Source organism: Triticum aestivum, chromosome 2D (assembly GCF_018294505.1).
Source record: "Triticum aestivum cultivar Chinese Spring chromosome 2D, IWGSC CS RefSeq v2.1, whole genome shotgun sequence".
NCBI lineage: Eukaryota > Viridiplantae > Streptophyta > Magnoliopsida > Poales > Poaceae > Triticum > Triticum aestivum.
In genome coordinates, this window is record NC_057799.1 from 41,095,896 (window position 1) to 41,115,860 (window position 19,965).

The following is a 19,965-nucleotide window of genomic DNA, read 5'->3' on the forward strand; positions in this document are numbered from 1 at the left end:
TATCTCTATGCTGCGCTACCTATCACTTGCTCTTCAAGCCTCCCAAATTGCCATGAACCTCTAACCTTTGTCACCCTTCCTAGCAAACCGTTGTTTGGCTATGCTACCTTTTTTGCTCAACCCCTCTTATAGCGTTGTTAGTTGCAGGTGAAGATGAAGAAGTTTGTTCAATGTTGGAACATGGATATCATGAACTTTGTTGGATATCACAATATCTCTTATTTAGTTAATGCATCTATACACTTGGTAAAGGGTGGAAGGCTCGGCCTTATTCCTGGTGTTTTGTTCCACTCTTGCCGCCCTAGTTTCCGTCATACCGGTGTTATGTTCCTTGATTTTGCGTCCCTTACGCGGTTGGGTGATTTATGGGACCCCCTTGACAGTTCGCTTTGAATAAAACTCTTCCAGCAAGGCCCAACCTTGGTTTCACATTTGCCTCACCTAGCCTTTTTCCCTTGGGAGTCGCGCATCCCGAGGGTCATCTTTATTTTAACCCCCCGGGCCAGTGCTTCTCTAAGTGTTGGTCCGAACTGAGCTGCCTGCGGGGCCACCTCAGGGAAACTCGAGGTCTGGTTTTACTCGTAGCTAGTCTCATCCGGTGTTGTCCTGAGAACGAGATATGTGCAGCTCCTATCGGGATTGTCGGCACATCGGGCGGCTTTGCTCGTCTTGTTTTACCATTGTCGAAATGTCTTGTAAACCAGGATTCCGAGACTGATCGGGTCTTCCCGGGAGAAGGAATATCCTTCGTTGACCGTGAGAGCTTATAATGGGCTAAGTTGGGACACCCCTGCAGGGTATAAACTTTCGAGAGCCGTGCCTTGGCAGATGGGAATTTGTTAATGTCCGGTTGTAGAGAACTTGACACTTGACTTACTTAAAACGCATCAACCGCGTGTGTAGCCGTGATGGCCTCTTTTCGGCGGAGTCCGGGAAGTGAACACGGTTTTGGGGTTATGTTTGACGTAAGTAGGAGTTCAGGATCACTTCTTGATCATTGCTAGTTTCACGACCGTTCCATTGCTTCTCTTCTCGCTCTTATTTGCGTAAGTTAGCCACCATACTTGCTTAGTCGCTGCTGCAACCTCACCACCTTATCCATTCCTTTCCCATTAAGCTTTGCTAGTCTTGATACCCATGGTAATGGGATTGCCGAGTCCTCGTGGCTCACAGTTTACTACAACACAGTTGCAGGTACAGGTTTTGCGATGATCATGACGCGAGAGTGATGTTGCTTGTTTTCGGAGTTCTTCTTCTGCTTCTTCTTCGATCAGGGGATAGGTTCCAGGTCGGCAGCCTGGGCTAGTAGGGTGGATGTCGTTTGAGTTTCTGTTTGTGTTTCATCCATAGTCGGATGTTGATCTTACGGATGATGTATTGATGTATTCTTGCAGCATTTGTGCCTTTTGTATGTATCCCCATCTATTATGTAATGTTGATGTAATGATATCCACCTTGCAAAAGCGTTTCAATATGCGGGTCTATCCTTGGTGGGACCTTCGAGTTCCTCTCGGATAGGGTCGCATATTGGGCGTGACACTTCATTTCCGCGCCTCCAGTGTTTCAATACACGTGCCTCACATGACACTTTCCGTGACCCTTGTGGTTGCAGAGAATACACACCCGTGCCTCCATAGATGAGATTCGGATCCATGCCTCTGCCACCATAATTTTGTGCATCCACATGGTTGACAATCGTACGTGCCTGTGGAGGCTAAACTTCCGTGCCCCTGGAGTCTGCACCTTTGTGCCTCACGTGCCACGAGCCGTGGCTTTTACGTTCCCCTGGAGACACACGACACGTGGATCCAGAGACTCCACAACCGTGTCTTTTCAACTAAGAGTTCGCAGCCATGCCTCTGCCACCACACTTTTGTGCATCCAGGGAGTGGATACCTATGTCTGTAGAGGCTTCAATGGGGTCGGTGCCTGCACAGATTGCAATTAGGTGCCTCCAGCGCCTGCACGCACGTGCCTCACATGACACTTGCCACCGTGTCGTGGCTCTTTAACTGAGTATGCCGACCCAGAGAAGGTTACTGACTTTGGTGCCTTCTGCGCACACTTTTCTGCACCCAGAGAGGGTTTATGCTGAGCCAGGCCCTGAAGAAACGCCATGCCCGTGCGTGTAGAGGCTCCCCAACAGTGCCTCCGGCGCCTGCATCTACATGCCCCACGTGACATAAGCTGTGACTGTTAGGTGCCCGTGGAACCAGACGCCCGTGGGTCCAGAGAGCTCACAACGGTGTCTCTCCAGCAGAGCATTCTCACCACACTTTTGTGCATCCATTGGGTTGACACTCATGCCTAAGAGGCTTCGTTTCCGTGCCTCCGGTGTTTCAATACACGTGCCTCACATGACACTTGCCGTGACCCTTGTGGTTGCAGAGAATACATGCCCGTGCCTCCATAGCTGACTATTCGGATCCATGCCTCTGCCACCATAATTTTGTGCATCCACATGGTTGACAATCGTACATGCCTATAGAGGCTAAACTTCCGTGCCCCTGGAGGCTGCACCCTTGTGCCTCACGTGCCACGAGCCATGGCTTTTACGTTCCCCTGGAGACACACGACAGGTGGATCCAGAGACACCACAACCGTGTCTTTTCAACTGAGAGTTCGCAACCATGCCTCTGCCACCACACTTTTGTGCATCCAGGGAGTTGATACCTATGTCTGTAGAGACTTCAATGGGGTCGGTGCCTGCACAGACTGCAATTAGGTGCCTCCAGCGCGTGCACACACGTGCCTCACATGACACTTGCCACAGTGTCGTGGCTCTTTAACTGAGTATGCCGACCCAGAGAAGGTTACTGACTTCGGCGCCTTCTGCGCACACTTTTCTGCACCCTGAGAGGGTTTATGCTGAGCCAGGCTTAGAGAAACGCCACGCCCGTGCGTGTAGTGGCTCCCCAATAGTGCCTCGCGCGCCTGCATCTACGTGCCTCACGTCACATAAGCCATGACTGTTAGGTGCCCGTGGAACCAGACGCCCGCGGGTCCAGAGAGCTCACAACGGTGTCTCTCCAGCAGAGCATTCTGACCACACTTTTGTGCATCCATTGGGTTGACACTCGTGCCTAAGAGGCTTCATTTCCGTGCCTCCGGTGTTTCAATACACATGCCTCACATGACACTTGCCGTGACCCTTCTGGTTGCAGAGAATACACGCCCTTGCCTCCATAGCTGAGTATTCGGATCCATGCCTCTCCACCATAATTTTGTGCATCCACATGGTTGACAATCGTACGTGCCTGTAGAGGCTAAACTTCCGGGCCCCTGGAGTCTGCACCCTTGTGCCTCACGTGCCACGAGCCGTGGCTTTTACGTTCCCTTGGAGACACACGACACATGGATCCAGAGACTCCGCAACCGTGTCTTTTCAACTGAGAGTTCGCAGCCATGCCTCTGCCACCACACTTTTGTGCATCCAGGGAGTTGATACCTATGTCTGTATAGGCTTCAATGGGGTTGGTGCCTGCACAGACTGCAATTAGGTGCCTCAAGCGCATACACGCACGTGCCTCACGTGACACTTGCCATAGTGTCGTGGCTCTTTAACTGAGTATGTCGACCCAGAGAAGGTTACTGACTTTGGTACCTTCTGCGCACACTTTTCTGCACCTAGAGAGGGTTTATGCTGAGCCAGGCCTGGAGAAATGCCATGCCCGTGCGTGTAGTGGAACCCCAACAGTGCCTCCGGCGCCTGCATCTACGTGCCTCATGTCACATAAGCCGTGATATTAGGTGCCCGTGGAACCAGACGCCTGCGGGTCCAGAGAGCTCACAACGGTGTCTCTCCAGCAGAGCATTCTCACCACACTTTTGTGCATCCATTGGGTTGACACTCGTGCCTAAGAGGCTTCCTTTCCGTGCCTCTGGTGTTTCAATACACGTGCCTCACATGACACTTGCCGTGACCCTTGTGGTTGCAGAGAATACACACCTGTGCCTCCATAGCTGAGTATTCGGATCCATGCCTCTGCCACCAGAATTTTGTGCATCCACATGGTTGACAACAGTACATGCCTGTAGAGGCTAAACTTCCGTGCCCCTGGAGTCTGCACCCTTGTGCCTCACGTGCCATGAGCCGTGGCTTTTACGTTCCCCTGGAGACACACGGCACGTGGATCCAGAGACTCCACAACCGTGTCTTTTCAACTGAGAGTTCGCAGCCATGCCTCTGCCACCACACTTTTGTGCATCCAGGGAGTTGATACCTATGTCTGTAGAGGCTTCAATGGGGTCGGTGCCTGCACAGACTGCAATTAGGTGCCTCCAGCACCTGCACGCACGTGCCTCACATGACACTTGCCACCATGTCGTGGCTCCACACCACCGTGTCTCTAGAGATCGCACAACCGTGCGTCCTTAACTAAGTATGCCGACCCTTGCCTCTCCCACCAAACTTCTCTTGTATCCGGACGGTTGATAGCCGTGCCTCATCAAGACGCACATTTTTTGAAGCCGTGACTATTCCACCACGTCTGTCGAAATCTTCTAGATTAGGTACGTATATATATTGTCGTCTTTGTGAATCGTAAAACCCTAACCCTCTTTCCAGATCCACCGCACAAAGAGCTGCAACGGAGGCGGCACGAGCTCGGCAATGGAGATGAAGAAGCATGCCTCTAGCAACAAGAAGACGAGGTTCGCGGCTGTACCCGTGCCCTCTAAGATCATTAAGAGGAGCGGCTGTGGCCCGCCCACTGGATCCGAGAACCATGTTGAGTCTGGTCCGGACCGCATCAGCGATCTCCCGGACGCCATCCTCGGCGAGATCATCTCTCGTCTGCCCATAAAGGAAGGCATGCGCACACAAGTGCTTGCATCTCGGTTGCGCCGCATATGGCGCACCGCACCACTCGATATCGAATTCCGTGTGATCCTTGATACTCGTTCTACCAGATCTCTGGAAAAAATATGTTGCCAAATCATCCGCGTTCTCCCGGGCAAGCAAATTGTCCAGGAAACATACGTCGGAACTCAATGCCGACATCTTAGTTGCAACTGTCGCGGAGAATCTGTTGCCGATGGCTTCAGTCTTCCTGTATCTATCCTCTCCGATCACGAGGGCCCGATTCGCCGCCTCTGCATCCCGACAAGCTACCTCCAGTGCCAACCTTGTGGCGTCGATGAGTTGTTCCTGTCTCGGAATCTGGACCAACTCCAGGTTTTAGAGTTCTATCATATATTCCCAAATTTCTTCTACACAGGGCCATCAACACGCAGAATCCCTTCTTCTATGCCGTCGCCACCGGCATCCATCTCTAGATTTCGCCCGTCTCTCCACACCGTCACCTTCGCCATGTGCAAACTAGAAGACAATCTAGTAGAAATGCTTTGCCTCCCACTGCTCAGGAGACTTTCGTTGGTGGAGGTTTATATATCGGATGTCTCCTTGCGGAAGTTCATCCACCATGGTTGCCCTGCCCTGCAGTGCCTGCTGCTTGTTTGCAACAAGAAATTTTGCTGTCTACGAATAAACTCAGCTAGGCTTGTAAGCATTGGCATTTGTTCCGACGGAGGAAAACTGATCATTGAGGATGCGCCTTGCCTCTGGAGACTGCTACATGATTCTGTAGATGCACAACTACAAATAACAGTTATGTCCGCGCCTGTGTTGGACACACTGGGAAAAATTTCTGAATTTCCCAATGAAACAAATATCGTCATTGGATCTACAGTTATTCAGGTACTGCCTCTTCATGTTACTTTGACCTGCGTTATTGAAAAGCACTTGAGATTCACATCCACAAGCTAATAATATCTCGCTATGTGCTCAATGAAGGGTCTCTGCATAAGTAGCCTACACGCAGTGTTGGATTCTGTCAAGACCTTGTTTATCTCACAGACATGCTTTAATCTAGATGAGATTGTTGACTTGCTGCGATGCTTTCAATGCTTGCAAAACTTGTTTATTGAGGTGATGATTTCACACACGTTGAAAGCCCACGCACAATATACATAATATACTGGCACTAACTGCTCAGTTTGCTCTTCATGTGTGTTTAGGGGGGAGGATGGGATCAAAGAGGTATAACAAATGAATGGCGCCAGAAGCAGTTGGTGTTTCTCAATAATCACGACATTTGTTTGAGGACATTAACGCTGGAAGACTATGAAGTCACAGATGCAAACACTGCATTTGTGACACTCTTTATTCTCAATGCTAGGATGCTACTGACAATCAGGCTTAAGTTTGGCCAGCGCAGAGATTTCACTCGTGAATTTTACAAATGACAAGAGGAGGTACTTCAGATGGACAAAAGGGCTTCTAATTGTGCCAAGCTTAAATTAACAACAACTTGCAAGCATATGCACATGGATTTAAAAAACACAGGTGTTGAATATCTGGATTTGCCAGATCCATTCAACTGTGGATGCTAAAAACAGGTCTGGAGAGATGTACTTGCTATATTGAATGAGTGCATTGTGTAAACATGGTCAAACAATTCTCACTCATTTTGCACCGTACTGTTGGAAGCTTTTTTTTTAGGCAGTAAACTCATATTTTTAAAATTAGGGATATAAACGTTTATGATATCAATTACGTACATGCTTTCTGTTTTCAATATCGATCATATGTTTCTGGACCCAATGATAAAAGAAATCAGCTCGCACAGATGCTCAAAAATCAAACTAGTATCCTCTGTTTATCTCAGTTATTTGCCATGAAATTCTGTCTTTTAAAAGCAACATGCGTCGACTGCAAACCTGCAACTGCTGCAACCGCGCCTCTCCGAAGGACGTCCGTGCACCCCACAGGAAACGAACGGGCATCGAGAGGTTGTGAAAATCATACGTCCGTGTGAACGCGTCACTGAAAACATTTGTAATGCTGTGATAATGACTTAAGGTCAGCAACGAACCTCCAATCACTTTTTAGATGCTGGGTTTCCATTCTCATTATCATATTGAACAAAACTCATGCATCCGAAGAATTCGTCAAAGCAAAAGATTATGTGCCCCTTTTAATTGCAGGCACCATGTCCCTCCGAGAGGCCGTGTCAGAAATGAACAATTCGGAAAACACTAGCACAGTCTTGCGTCTTTTAAACATACACCCGTGCCTCTCTCAGTGAACAAGCAGCTTAAAATGTTACGAGAACAGAGGCACTTCAGTGCATTTTCTCCTTGGAGAACCGTGCGCACCGTGGCTTCACTCCCCTGTCCCTCGGAGTGGCCATGTCATGTGAAAACAACTAGGAGAACACAAAAGACGTCTGTGCGTCGTGCGCATGTACAACCGTGCACCAACTGTTTAAAGACCGCGCGTCTGTCAATGAACACGTCACTGAAACATTTAGAATACATAGGCCTTTCCGTGCGTCTCATTCTTATCCTTACAGGACGATGTGCACCGTGGCTTCACGTCCCTGTCCCTCCGAGAGACCGTGCTAGAGAAAAATACTTCGGAAAACAGAAGCATGGTCGTGCGTCATGGATGTGTCTTATTTGCATGTAAGTCCGTGCGTGTTGGGGCCGTCAGTGCGTGCCTCTATGCTCCTAATAAGCTAATAGTCTTGTGTTTGTCATGGTACAGTAGCCCCATGTCAGTGAGCAGGCGCGTATTATAAGTGTCTGTTCTGTTTTGTGCCAACCCAGACCGCCCTCTCCCACTCACCCGCTGTAGAGTTCATCGTCTCTTCTCTCTCGATTCTCCCTCTAGATCTAGGGTTAGTCCATTTTCTCTTCATTTCTATGTGAATTTTTCGCTACGATCCGTTTTCCTCTCTGTTGGTTTCGTCTCTCCTTGTTTGAAAGCAATGCATCTACGCTGTTATGCTAGGAATTGCCTGGAAAATCATTGTGATCTAAACCAAATCCGCGCAGTAAGAGTCCGAACATGTACACGACCCGTGCCTCTTAGGGGTGGGGTTGATTGGGAGTCGGCGTTTGTGCTTGAGAACACTACGAGCTGCAGCGACCTGCGGCGTCCAAGTCCCAGGTGAGCGATGAACTTCGCCGAGGGAGGTTGGTAGTTTAAATTGAAGCTTGTTAGGTCTTGCAAACAACAGCGGTGGCCGGAAGTCCAAGGGAGTGGCCAGACGTTGAGCTCTATTGCTTAACCGGCCATAGGGTGCTGGAGGTTGGCGTTTGGGGTGCTGTTGACTGGGAGTCGGCGTCTGTGCTTGATGATAGCGTTTGGGGTCCTGTACGCTGGAGGCAAGGTTAACGTTGATGGATCATCCGTTTCAAATACCACCTAGCCACACATGTTCCGGTGGTTGGCGTCGGCGACGGTGGCGTATGGTTGCGGATGACGTTGTTGCTGGGTGCAGCTCTGACGAATGTACATATAATTTTAATGTTACAAACAGTCCTTTGAGCCGCCTATTTATAGACTATTGTTTCTCCTTTTTGCCTGTCTTGTCTTGAAATATACATTTGCTAAAGCTGCTTTTAAAACCAAGCAGCAGAAATCCTTTCACTGCTTGACATTGACAACCAAGATTGTGAACTGCTCTAAAAATAGTCAATACTGAATTGTGATGAATTAAGCAACCATTTTTGGAAAATAAGATACGGATTTAATTAAATTCATATTTCCTCTGTTATTACATATCCCATATCTACTGTTCACCTTCTAATCAAAAGCTGTGCACATGTCTTTTTAGGAAATTGCTTGTGAACGACTATTTATGTAAAAATGCCGGTTTAGCCGAATAGTTTTTCAAGATAATAAAATTTTCCTTGTGTTGAGAATTTCATATAACCGTTGTTTTGCAACGTATTCCAGGGGAAACCATGTGCTGTGATATATGTACCAACTTCGGCTGCCCTGGATTGGAGTCACGCATTCTTCACAACGCGATAATAGTGCATCTTCCTCGATGCTTCAAGACATGCCTGGTAAGGAGAAATGTTTGCCACCCCATGCTACCCATCAGTTACTACGAACTAGTGTATCTTTCTGATGGAGGAAATAAAAGTTTCTACCATATTGTTGGAATGGAATGCCTACATTTAAGCATTTAATGATATGTTTTCAATTTTTGATGTACCTTGTTTTATCAAATAGCAACCTGTTGAAAACAATTGGTACATATATGATAAGCGCTATCTGTCTTGGTTATACATGTCGGTATTCAAGGATTCCTTCTTGCCGATTTGAAGATTTTTTTTCTTGCGCAGTATGTGCCATGCTATTGCAGGCAGCAAGTCACTTCTTCAATCTATCAGTGGAAAGAGCAAGCATTTCAAGAAGAAGGACAACAAAGGAATCCAGTACTGATCACCAACGAGGATCTGTCATATGAGATCTGCATCACCGATGAACCTAACCGGTCAAAAATTCATGGACCTGGCTGGGAAAAGTTAATTAGTGACTACGATCTTCATTATCGAGATCTAATCATCATAAACCTGGATACTGGGAGTCTGTCCATTGAGATAGATCTGAGACTTAGTGATTCTCGAGGAGGTCACAGGCCCCTTCCCAAACCATCACTAGGTAAGTGCACCATCTTCCATCCTGTTTTATCAACTACATTTATCAGCATACTTTGGTGCTCCTACCCCTGTCCACTAAATGAATGTCATACGTACAGTCAAAGTTATTTTGAAAACATTTTATGCAATTCTGTTGATTATCATCCCAACTTGATCACATGCATTGAATTTAACCATTCCTTTTAAACTTAAATACTGAGTTCATCTGTTTAATTTTTTTTTTGAAAATGAGTTATTTTTTCCATGCAGCTCTTGATTTTCTAAATGACTCGGAGAGGGAGTACATTGGGAAAACAGTGTTTGGTCGAGGCGTAAACCTCTCATACAGACAATTTGGACAGATGATATACTATGTGTTTGAGTCTGACGACTTCCCCACCATACCCTTTGTGCAGCGTCTAAATTTCACCAATGTCATAAATGGTCGTCTGGTTAGTCATTGAATATTTGTTTTGATCCATTGCCATGGTTTTGTTTGCTATTTTCGATGTTTTATGTCGTTGTACATTGATTTTATCTAGTAGTATCGGTACAATCTGCAGAGAATCCCGTCTGCCGTTGTGAGGCTTCTAAAGATGAACCTAGGATATCTACCTCAAAATGGTGGAATCATCCTAACAGAGATGTATGATGCAATAGACATGAGCACAACATACTCCATACGAACCGACAGCAGAATGGAGGTGACAGGTTTTTCAGATTTTGCCCGGGAAGCTCAGCTAAGGTGTAACGCCCCGGATTCGAGTGCCAGGTGTCTCCCAGTTATTCGCCGACTTTGCCATGTCATCATCTACATTTCATCTGCATGTTTTTGAAAACTTGCATCCTTTCGGGTCCTCCCAGTTCTCTCCGTTGTCCGTTCTGAGCCCCGACACTCTCGCACGCGCCGTCGCCCCTCTCAGACCTTGTTTCGTGAGCGGGAGAAAAACGTTCTCGGAATGGGCCGAGATTTGCCCAGTGGCCTTGGTATATCACCGATAGACCGCCCGTCAAATTTCGTTCCATTTGGAGGTCGTTTGATGCCCCAACGGTTAACCGTGTAACCCCGAAGCCCCTTTTGTCTTGCAGCCCAATACCCCTCCAAATCAGCCCACTAACCCAGCAAACCCCCCTCCATGCTCTCCGCCGTTCCATCACGATCGTGTGGAAGAAAACCGCACCTCATTTGGACTCTCCTAGATCCCTCTACCTATATATATGTCCCTCTCCCCCGAAATCTCGGATGAAAACACCCCTAACCCTAGCCTTCTTCCTCCTCCCGCCGCCGGACGTGTCCGCCCCGCCGACGGACATGTCCGCCGCCTCCCTCAGCCACTCACAACGTGCCACGTCGCCTCCCGGGCTTCCCCGCCACCGTGGCCCGCCGAGCCCGTAGCGGGCCCGCGCAGGCCCATCCATCCGCGCCGCCAGTCTGCGCCAGCCCGGGGCCGTGCCCGCGCCCCGCGCCGCCGTCCACCGGCGCCTCGCCGCCGCCCTGTCTCACCGCTCCGCCGCTGGCGACCTCGCGCCGCCCCGCGCCGGCGATCGCGCCCGACACCTGCGCCAACCCCGTCGTCGCCCGTTGCTCCGCCGGAGCGCGCCTCCGCGCCCGTCCCACGCGCCGTCCCGCGAGCTCCCCGCCGGAGCTCCGCCGCCGCCTCGCGACCCCACCGCCGGTCGCCGCCCTCCGCGCCGGCGCCCCGTCCCCGGCGCCCTCCGGCCACGCCCCCGCCGGATCTGCCTATCCCCGACCTTCCCCGACGTCCCGCTGCCTCGCCGGAGTTCTCGCCGGAGCCGGATCCACTGCTGGGTGGATGACATCCACCAGCACCTCGATCCAAACGGCCTCCCCGTCCCGGATCTCGTCGTTCCCGCACCGCTCCATCCTGATTCCGCGAGGTCTAAATTTACCCCAAGTCCCCAGGATTTTCACATTATGGGTGCTACTTTGCCATGCCATAACTTCATGCATATAGCTCCGTTTTGCATGTATGATATGTAGAAATGTTCATTGTGAGATGCTATTCATTTCATTCCACTGTGCCATGCTTGTTTGAGTCCATCTTGATGCCATAATCATCGTTGCATGAGTGCTATATGATGTTAACTGCTGTCTGCTAACAGAACTTGGTGATTTGTCTTTTCCATTTCATTTTGTGTGTGCATCCTATGAGCATGAGCTCTACTTGTGTTTTGAACTACATCATGCCATATTTACAGGGGTGCTTGTTTTGTATTTTTGTGATATATGTGGTGACTAGCACAAGCATGCCAAGTAGCCTCCGTGATGTTGCTGATTTCTGTGACTTGGTCATTTCTGCTAAGTATGTAGCTGTATCATTGTGATGCCATGTAAACCTGCTATCACCATGAGTTCTATGCATAATCTGGAGATGTTCACAAAGGATATTTTGTTATACATGTTATTCTCTATCCATCCATGCCCATGTTTGCATTTATAGCCTGCTGTAGCTTTGTTATCTTGCTCTCACTTGCTAAATATTGTTGCTGCCAGCCTGTTAACATGAAGTTCAGTTTTGACATGTGTTTTGCTAGCCATGCACCCTATGAACTTGCTCTTCCCATGCTTAGCTTCATAATTATGCCATCTTACTGTTGGATGCCTTCACATGACATGAAATGTTTTGTGATGAGTGATTTGAGCTCGCAAAGATTCCTTCATAATTCTGTTTATGCCATGCTCAGTTTTTCTGCTAAGTCTGAATCTGTCATATTACTTGCTATGTATACATGGGTGCCATCATATCTTCTGTACCTTTATAGCTCGTGATCATTAAGGGACTTTTGTTCTATGCAATTAGTAGATTCATGCCATGCCTTTTTTGCTATGATATGTTCCTGTAGCATATTGTTGATAGCTCTAAACTTAGCAACCTGATGTTATTTCTGCCATGTCTAGTGAATTCTGCTAAGTCTGAAACTGTTATTATTTGCTATCTTGCCATGTCCTTTTGATCATGCTCTAGTGATTTCTAGAGATAGCTCAATGCTCATGTTTTGTCATCCTTTACCTTTACATCACATCCATGCCTTTTGTTTTCATGTTGAGGTGCTGTAGCATATTGTCTTGATGCGTGGAAAATGCCTAGTTGCTTTTTTGGACAGATTGTTGTTATATCTTGTTTGGAGTGTATGTGTTGCACCGTTGCTCCGTTTTGAGCTTGCTCTATATGAAACTTGCTTAGTTTTGCATGTAGTTTCATATTACCTTGTTGAATCCTTGTTTTGAGGTGTTTGCTTGATGTTTGAATGCATTTTGCATCAATGCTATGTTTAACTTGGTTTGCTCTTATCTTCTAGGCCGTAGCTCCGAACTAAATGAACTTTATATGTAACTTGACTAGAAATTTGTGTAGATCATCTTGGTGCATCTTAACTTGCTGTTTAACAACTTGAACATAAGGCTTATTTAGATCTGGACCAATTTCGAAATTTGCATACGAGGACTTACCGGAATTGTTATATGTTGTTTCCGGCCTCATTTAAACTTGCTTTGATGTGTCGTTCTTGTATGCATCATCTCTTGCCATGGGTTGCTTCATGTAGCTTTGTCATGCATCATACTTGGTTAAGCATCATGCCTTGTTCATGTGTGGTGTGTTTACCATGTTGTGTGCTTCTTCTCGATAGTTCCCGTTTCATTGCGATCATGAGGATTCGTTCGTCTACGCTTGGTTCGTCTTCGTGGCTTCATCTTCTTCATGGACTCGTTCTTCTTCCTAGAGGGATTTCAGGCAAGATGACCGTTACCCTGGATCTCACTACTATCATTGCTATGCTAGTTGCTTCGTTCTATCGCTATGCTGCGCTACCTATCACTTGCTCTTCAAGCCTCCCAAATTGCCACGAACCTCTAACCTTTGTCACCCTTCCTAGCAAACCATTGTTTGGCTATGTTACCGCTTTTGCTCAGCCCCTCTTAGTGTTGCTAGTTGCAGGTGAAGATGAAGATTGCTCCATGTTGGATTATGTTTATGTTGGGATATCACAATATCTCTTATTTAATTAATGCATCTATATACTTGGTAAAGGGTGGAAGGCTCGGCCTTATGCCTGGTGTTTTGTTCCAATCTTGCCGCCCTAGTTTCCGTCATACCGGTCTTATGTTCCTTGATTTTGCATTCCTTATGCGGTTGGGTGTTATGGGAACCCCTTGACAGTTCGCATTGAATAAAACTCCTCCAGCAAGGCCCAACCTTGGTTTTACCATTTGTCTACCTAAGCTTTTTTCCCTTGGGAGTCGCGCTCCCGAGGGTCATCTTTATTTTACCCCCCGGGCCAGTGCTCCTCTGAGTGTTGGTCCAAACTAGAGCCCTTTGCAGCGCCACCTTGGGGAAACTTGAGGCCTGGTTTTAGTTGTACGGATTGCTCATCCGGTGTGCCCTGAGAACGAGATATGTGCAGCTCCTATCGGGATTTGTCGGCACATTCGGGCGGCTTTGCTGGTCTTGTTTTACCATTGTCGAAATGTCTTGTAAACCGGGATTCCGAGACTGATTGGATCTTCCCGGGGGAAGGAATATCCTTCGTTGACCGTGAGAGCTTATAATGGTCTAAGTTGGGACACCCCTGCAGGGTATAAACTTTCGAGAGCTGTGCCCGCGGTTATGTGGCAGATGGGAATTTGTTAATGTCCGGTTGTAGAGAACTTGACACTTGACTTATTTAAAATGCATCAACCGCGTGTGTAGCCGTGATGGTCTCTTCTCGACGGAGTCCGGGAAGTGAACACGGTTCCTGGGTTATGTTTGACGTAAGTAGGAGTTCAGGATCACTTCTTGATCATTGCTAGCTTCACGATCGTTCCGTTGCTTCTCTTCTCGCTCTTATTTGCGTATGTTAGCCACCATACTTGCTTAGTCGCTGCTGCAACCTCACCACTTTACCCCTTCCTTACCCATTAAGCTTTGCTAGTCTTGATACCCATGGTAATGGGATTGCTGAGTCCTCGTGGCTCACAGATTACTACAACACTAGTTGCAGGTACAGGTTTTGCGATGATCATGACGCGAGAGCGATGTTGCTTGTTTTGGAGTTCTTCTTCTGCTTCTTCTTCGATCAGGGGATAGGTTCCAGGTCGGCAGCCTGGGCTAGCAGGGTGGATGTCGTTTGAGCTTCTGTTTGTGTTTCATCCGTAGTCGGATGTTGTTCTCATGTATATTGATGTATTCTTGCGGCATTTGTATGCTTTGTATGTATCCCTATCTATTATGTAATGTTGATGTAATGATATCCACCTTGCAAAAGCGTCTTCAAGATGCACTTCTATCCTTGGTGGGACCTTCGATTTCCTTTAGGATAGGGTCGCATCTTGGGTGTGACATAAGGGTTGGTTCAATTGTCCTTGTCACAATTGAAAAGCGGTGGCCAACATGTGGAAACATGAAACTGCTGCGGATGATAATCAACGACCTTTCCTGATAGAGCGTTGCCGGTGGCTATACTTCCTCATTCAGTAATTTATGTGTGTTTTTTGAACAGGATGTACACACCAGTTTTGTTGTTTAGTTATGTCATGGTATGTAACTGAGCATATAATTATGTCCAAGAGGATGGTGGTGAAAATTCCCTTTCAAAGAAGGTGAAACACTTACGTGGGTTACTTTATTTATCTCTGATAATAATAAAAGGATTCGCTGACTAATAATGGAGAATGAATGGCTGTGGTGAAGTATGTTTCAGAATAGTTTTGTGACGTTGCTAGCTCCCCACGTCAGTAGTATACATAATTTTCACTATGGTGCTCCACAGAATAGCGTCATGCCAAGTAGTTTGTTGCGATGAGCTCAAGCATACACCTCCTAAAAACCTAGCGCCTTCCCCTATGGCTCAATCACCTTAAACATCCATGCCTTTACAAACTATCACTTAAAACATTTGACAGAACACGGGCACGGATTGACGTTCATGCAATCACATAGCTTCATGTCCGTGCCTCACGTAGCATCGTACCTATGCCTCTAGCTGTGCTTCTCGCTGTATAAGTGTGTTTCGTAGCTGCATGCCCACGCCCCTCTTTTCTTCTCGTTGTTTCTGCCCATCTCGTACTTGCAACTATTTCAGACATGACCGTGCCTGTTCCGTCGGCACATTCATGCCTCACACAGTTAATTGAAAAACATTCCGGAAAACAGTAACGGACGCCTATTGTCAATCCTCACGTCACGTACATTCGACGTTCATTCCTTCATCACAGAAGTAATTGCCGTGCCTCTGCCATAGAACATATAAGTGTAAAACGATTCTTCCTACACTTGTAAAACCCGGAATGCCCTGGATAAATATCGAATCCCACCTTGCGGTAAAACCATGGAGACCGGTGCTTCTCAGAGACACATCTGTGGCTTTTTGCACATGTAGTTGAGTGCACGGCTATTTGTTCGTGCCCGTGCCTCACGTAGCACCATAGCACGAATTTCGTGCAATCATGTAACTTCATCTCCGTGCATCACGTAGCACCGTATCTGTGCCTCTAGTTGCGCCTCTTGTTGTATAAGTGCTTCTTGCAGCTACATGTCCACGCCCCTCGTTGCTTCTCATTCTTTCTGTTCATCTCGTAGCGTTAGTTGCAACACAGACACATAACAGTGCCTCTGATAAAACACAACACTTATACAACGAGAGTGCAAAAAGTTAACATTTGACAGCAAACTGAATGTATCACTGAAAACAATTGCCACGACCAGTGAATGTACCACACCCGTGTGTCTAAGAGTTAAACCAGCCACTTCAAGCATGCTTCTCTTGGCCAGAGACTTGTGCCTCTACATACTGCCCCTACATGCCTCACGAGATAAATTGTAAATGTTAACATTTGACAGCAAACTACGCAAGACAACGATCATCTACCCGACTTGCTGGAGATACGACGGTTGTTAAAAAGATAACTGCTGATTTTATTTTTATTTTTTATAAAGAAAAACCACGATCAAAAACCCAGGATGTGCACAACCGCACCGACAGTGAGACGAAACCACGAAGAACCCACGATGTGCACAACCGCATCGACAGTGAGATCGTGCACTCATTTGCCGCTTCCCCGCCCTTAAATTTAGACTTCCGCTGCGGACTTGTCTCCCACAAACAACAGAAATCGCCATAGCGCTCCCACTCACTGTTCCCCACGAAATACCAGGTTGCAGGAGGACGAACTACTCCAGGCCATGGGATTCACCAGGGAATTCATGGAGGTGCAGGCCCACGGCAACACCAAGTTGCACGTGATCCACACCAACGACTTGCACAAGGCGGCCACCACCATCGAGCAGTACGAGCGACACCTCGAATTCGAGCGCCACAAGATCATCGGAGTTGATGTGGAGTACACGAACGACGTTGGCAAAGATCAGAAACCAGCCCTCGTCCAGCTCTCCGTCGGCAAGGATCATCCGGTGCTGCTCTTTCAACTGAGCGCTGCCGACAAGAACTGCACCAGGTTCGACAACTTCCTCGCCGACCTCAGATACACGTTTGCTGGCTTCTCCATCGACGGCGACATAGAGATGCTCGGCCGCGTCGGACTGGAGATCGCCCACTTCATCGACATCCAGAAGGAATGTGTGACACCCAAAATTTTATTTGGCTTTTTCAAACCTTTATTTGATTTGAGGGATGTTATTTAAAATTTTCCGAAGAACTCTCCCTCTCAAAATACTTTCTTTTATGAAAAAAAATGTTTTGTTTGGATTCAACCAAGACTTGATTTTGGTCTTGGAGGTTTTTCCTTCTTATGTGGACTCAAAACCAAATGCTTTTCACTTGGGAGATTTCTTTTGAAAAACCTTTTCAAATAGCCCTATGGCATTTGGAGTGATCTTCACCCCCTTTTTCAAAATCTCTTCTTGCCATGACATGAGTGGAAATCCCCCCCATAAGCCTTTCCCCATCTTTGTGCCAAGTTATACTTCAAATCCAGCAAGTTGAGCCTCCCCATGTTCTTCGTTCCATTTATTTATTCTCAAAAATAATTGCTGCCTTCTATTTTGACCCTCGGAGGTTTTCAAAGGAACTACCATTTCTACTTTGAGTTTGGCCTCCAAACAAGTTTCCCTGGCTAGTCCTTAGAGCCCTCAACCAAGATCCATGAAGATCCACTGGTCTCCAGTTCAAATATTTCAAATTGTGCTTGCTGCAAGTTTGGACCTTATTTGCCAAATTTGATGAAATTCATTTGATTTCTCCTCCTAAAAATTTGATAAAATTCAGGCAGCCTCTGGATGCATTGAGAGGTCACCTCACCAAGTCCCAGCTCCAGAAATTTTTTTCTTCATGCCAAATCATTTCGTCGAACACCTGATGGGCACTGTTTCTGTCAATGTTCAGAAATTCAGAGATACAGTTTCAGGAACTGCTGTTGTTTTCTTCAGAACTCCTTCTCGATCTCGCTAGTACCGCGGTGGCGCCTTGCTCCCTGTTCTCTCCTTCTTATCCCTGCGCCGCACGATCTCCTGAAGGCTTGCGGACGTCGGCGACGAGCAGGAGGAGGTGCGCCACCCCGTGAGCGACGGCAGCAGCGGCTTTGCGGCTGCCAGAGAGAGGCGCAGCGTGGACGGCGCCGCCCACCGCCGCCCAAGCCACCCGAGGCCGCCGCGTGGCCATCCACTCACCCATGCACGCTGACATCCTTCGTCGTGAACTGGTAGGCGCGGAGCGCGCTCCCTGCCGCCGCCGTGCCCGTACGGCCGCCCCGTCGAGGATCGGCTTATTACGCCTTGCCCGACCGAGGTTTAGCGGTGGAACGGCACCAGTGATCTTCCCTGATGGTGCCTAGCCCCCTAAACCCCCTGCCCAACCTCTGCCTCGCCGTAATCGCTCGCCGGAGAAATCCCGTTCACGGCCACCCCCCTCGGATCGCCTATAAAAGGAGGCCCCGAGCTCAAACTCGAACCAACACCACCTCTACACACCACCAATACCACGCCAAGCCACTGGAAGAGCCCCGAGGGAGCCTTCTTCCCCAACTCCGGCCGCCTCGACCCGCCACGGGACCCAGCTCGATTTGCTCCCGTGCGTGCACCTCTACCCCTCAGCTCTTGCAAGTAGCTTCCTAGTACATCCACTCTCCTGACCCGCGCTTCAATTTGGAGTTTGCAGCACCCACCGGAGTTCTCCACCATCGCCCGAACCACCGTCCGCCGGAGAAAGTGTCACCGTCGACGTGGTGCTCTCCGACGGCCAAGTCCACCACCCACCGACGCGGAAGAACCACCTGAACCTCTTGGTACCCTCCGATCTCTCTGCCTCGCCGTGGTTCAACGCCGGCGACCACCGCCACCTTCGGGCGCCGGTGACCTCCGCTGCAGTTTTTAAACCTGACGTGTGGACCCCCCCGTCAGCCTCTCTTCTGTTTCCCTCTCGAACTGTTTTCTGATGGCGCCTTCGGGCAGAATGCATCTTCTCTTTGGGCTGGCGCATTTCTTTCCGAATCGTTTTCTGTTTTCTTAGTTAAGTCCCTGGTTCTTTTCTGTTTCATCACAGATTAGTCCCTGGACTAAAACCCTTATATCTTTTTAATAAAAGATGATTTTTGATTGATTCTTTTTCTGTCAGTCTTATAATTTTGTCTAGTTTTTTATAGTATTTATTTGGAATATTTTTGAACAATTTTTATGCACGCGATGATTTTCACGTTAGTGTACGGTTTCGCTATACCGTAGGTTCCGGAGGAGGTGACGGAGCCGCGAACTTCGCCGAGCTAGACTCCGACTTCTCCGAACCAGGCAAGCATGTTTGAACCTTTGATATGATAGGTGTTTTGCATGTTTGCTTGAATGGATGTGCATGGCATATGAGCATCGGTGAGTATCTCGTTGCATGCAAGGCAACTATCCGTGTGTTCCGAAGTTACCGTGATCTTTGATGAGAGATGACTTGATCATGTGGTGACATGAAAGGTAGTGAGGTGGTATTGTTGTAGCATGCCAGCCTTACGTCATCCGTTAAACTCCGACATTAACATGGACTGAGTCACGTTACCGTTCCTTCCCCTTTCGTGCTGCCACATGTTTTCTGCAAAGAATATGGTTTAGTAAGTTGTTAACCTCTTTCCTTTTACACACCAAATAGAGGGGCCGGGATGAGGGTTCCATGGCCCTGGATTAAAGCCAGTCATCCGGTCAGGGGGCATGGGTGTTTCCGGTTGGGACCGAGAGGGGGGCACCCCTTAGAGCGCGCGGTATAAATTTGATCCCATGCTACGCGAGGTTGTAGCCTCCCCGTCTCAAGGTTTTTCTTGAACTTTGCCGAGGGTGATTCCTGGCATCGGAATGTTGAAAGGTGTGTACTGGTTAGATGTGTTTCTCCTAAAACACAGTAAACGGAACTAGTCCCTTGTGACTACTGAAATCCGTTGGCTATGGTTAAATAGTACAAACTCTGCAGAGTCAAATCTTTCCGAGTCATCGTGTCCATGGTCAAGGACCGTGGCCAACTTATCCATATCCATGTCAGTCCCTATGTCAGTCTTCGTGGTGAATCCCCGGTGAGCAAGATTGAGTAGCATACCCG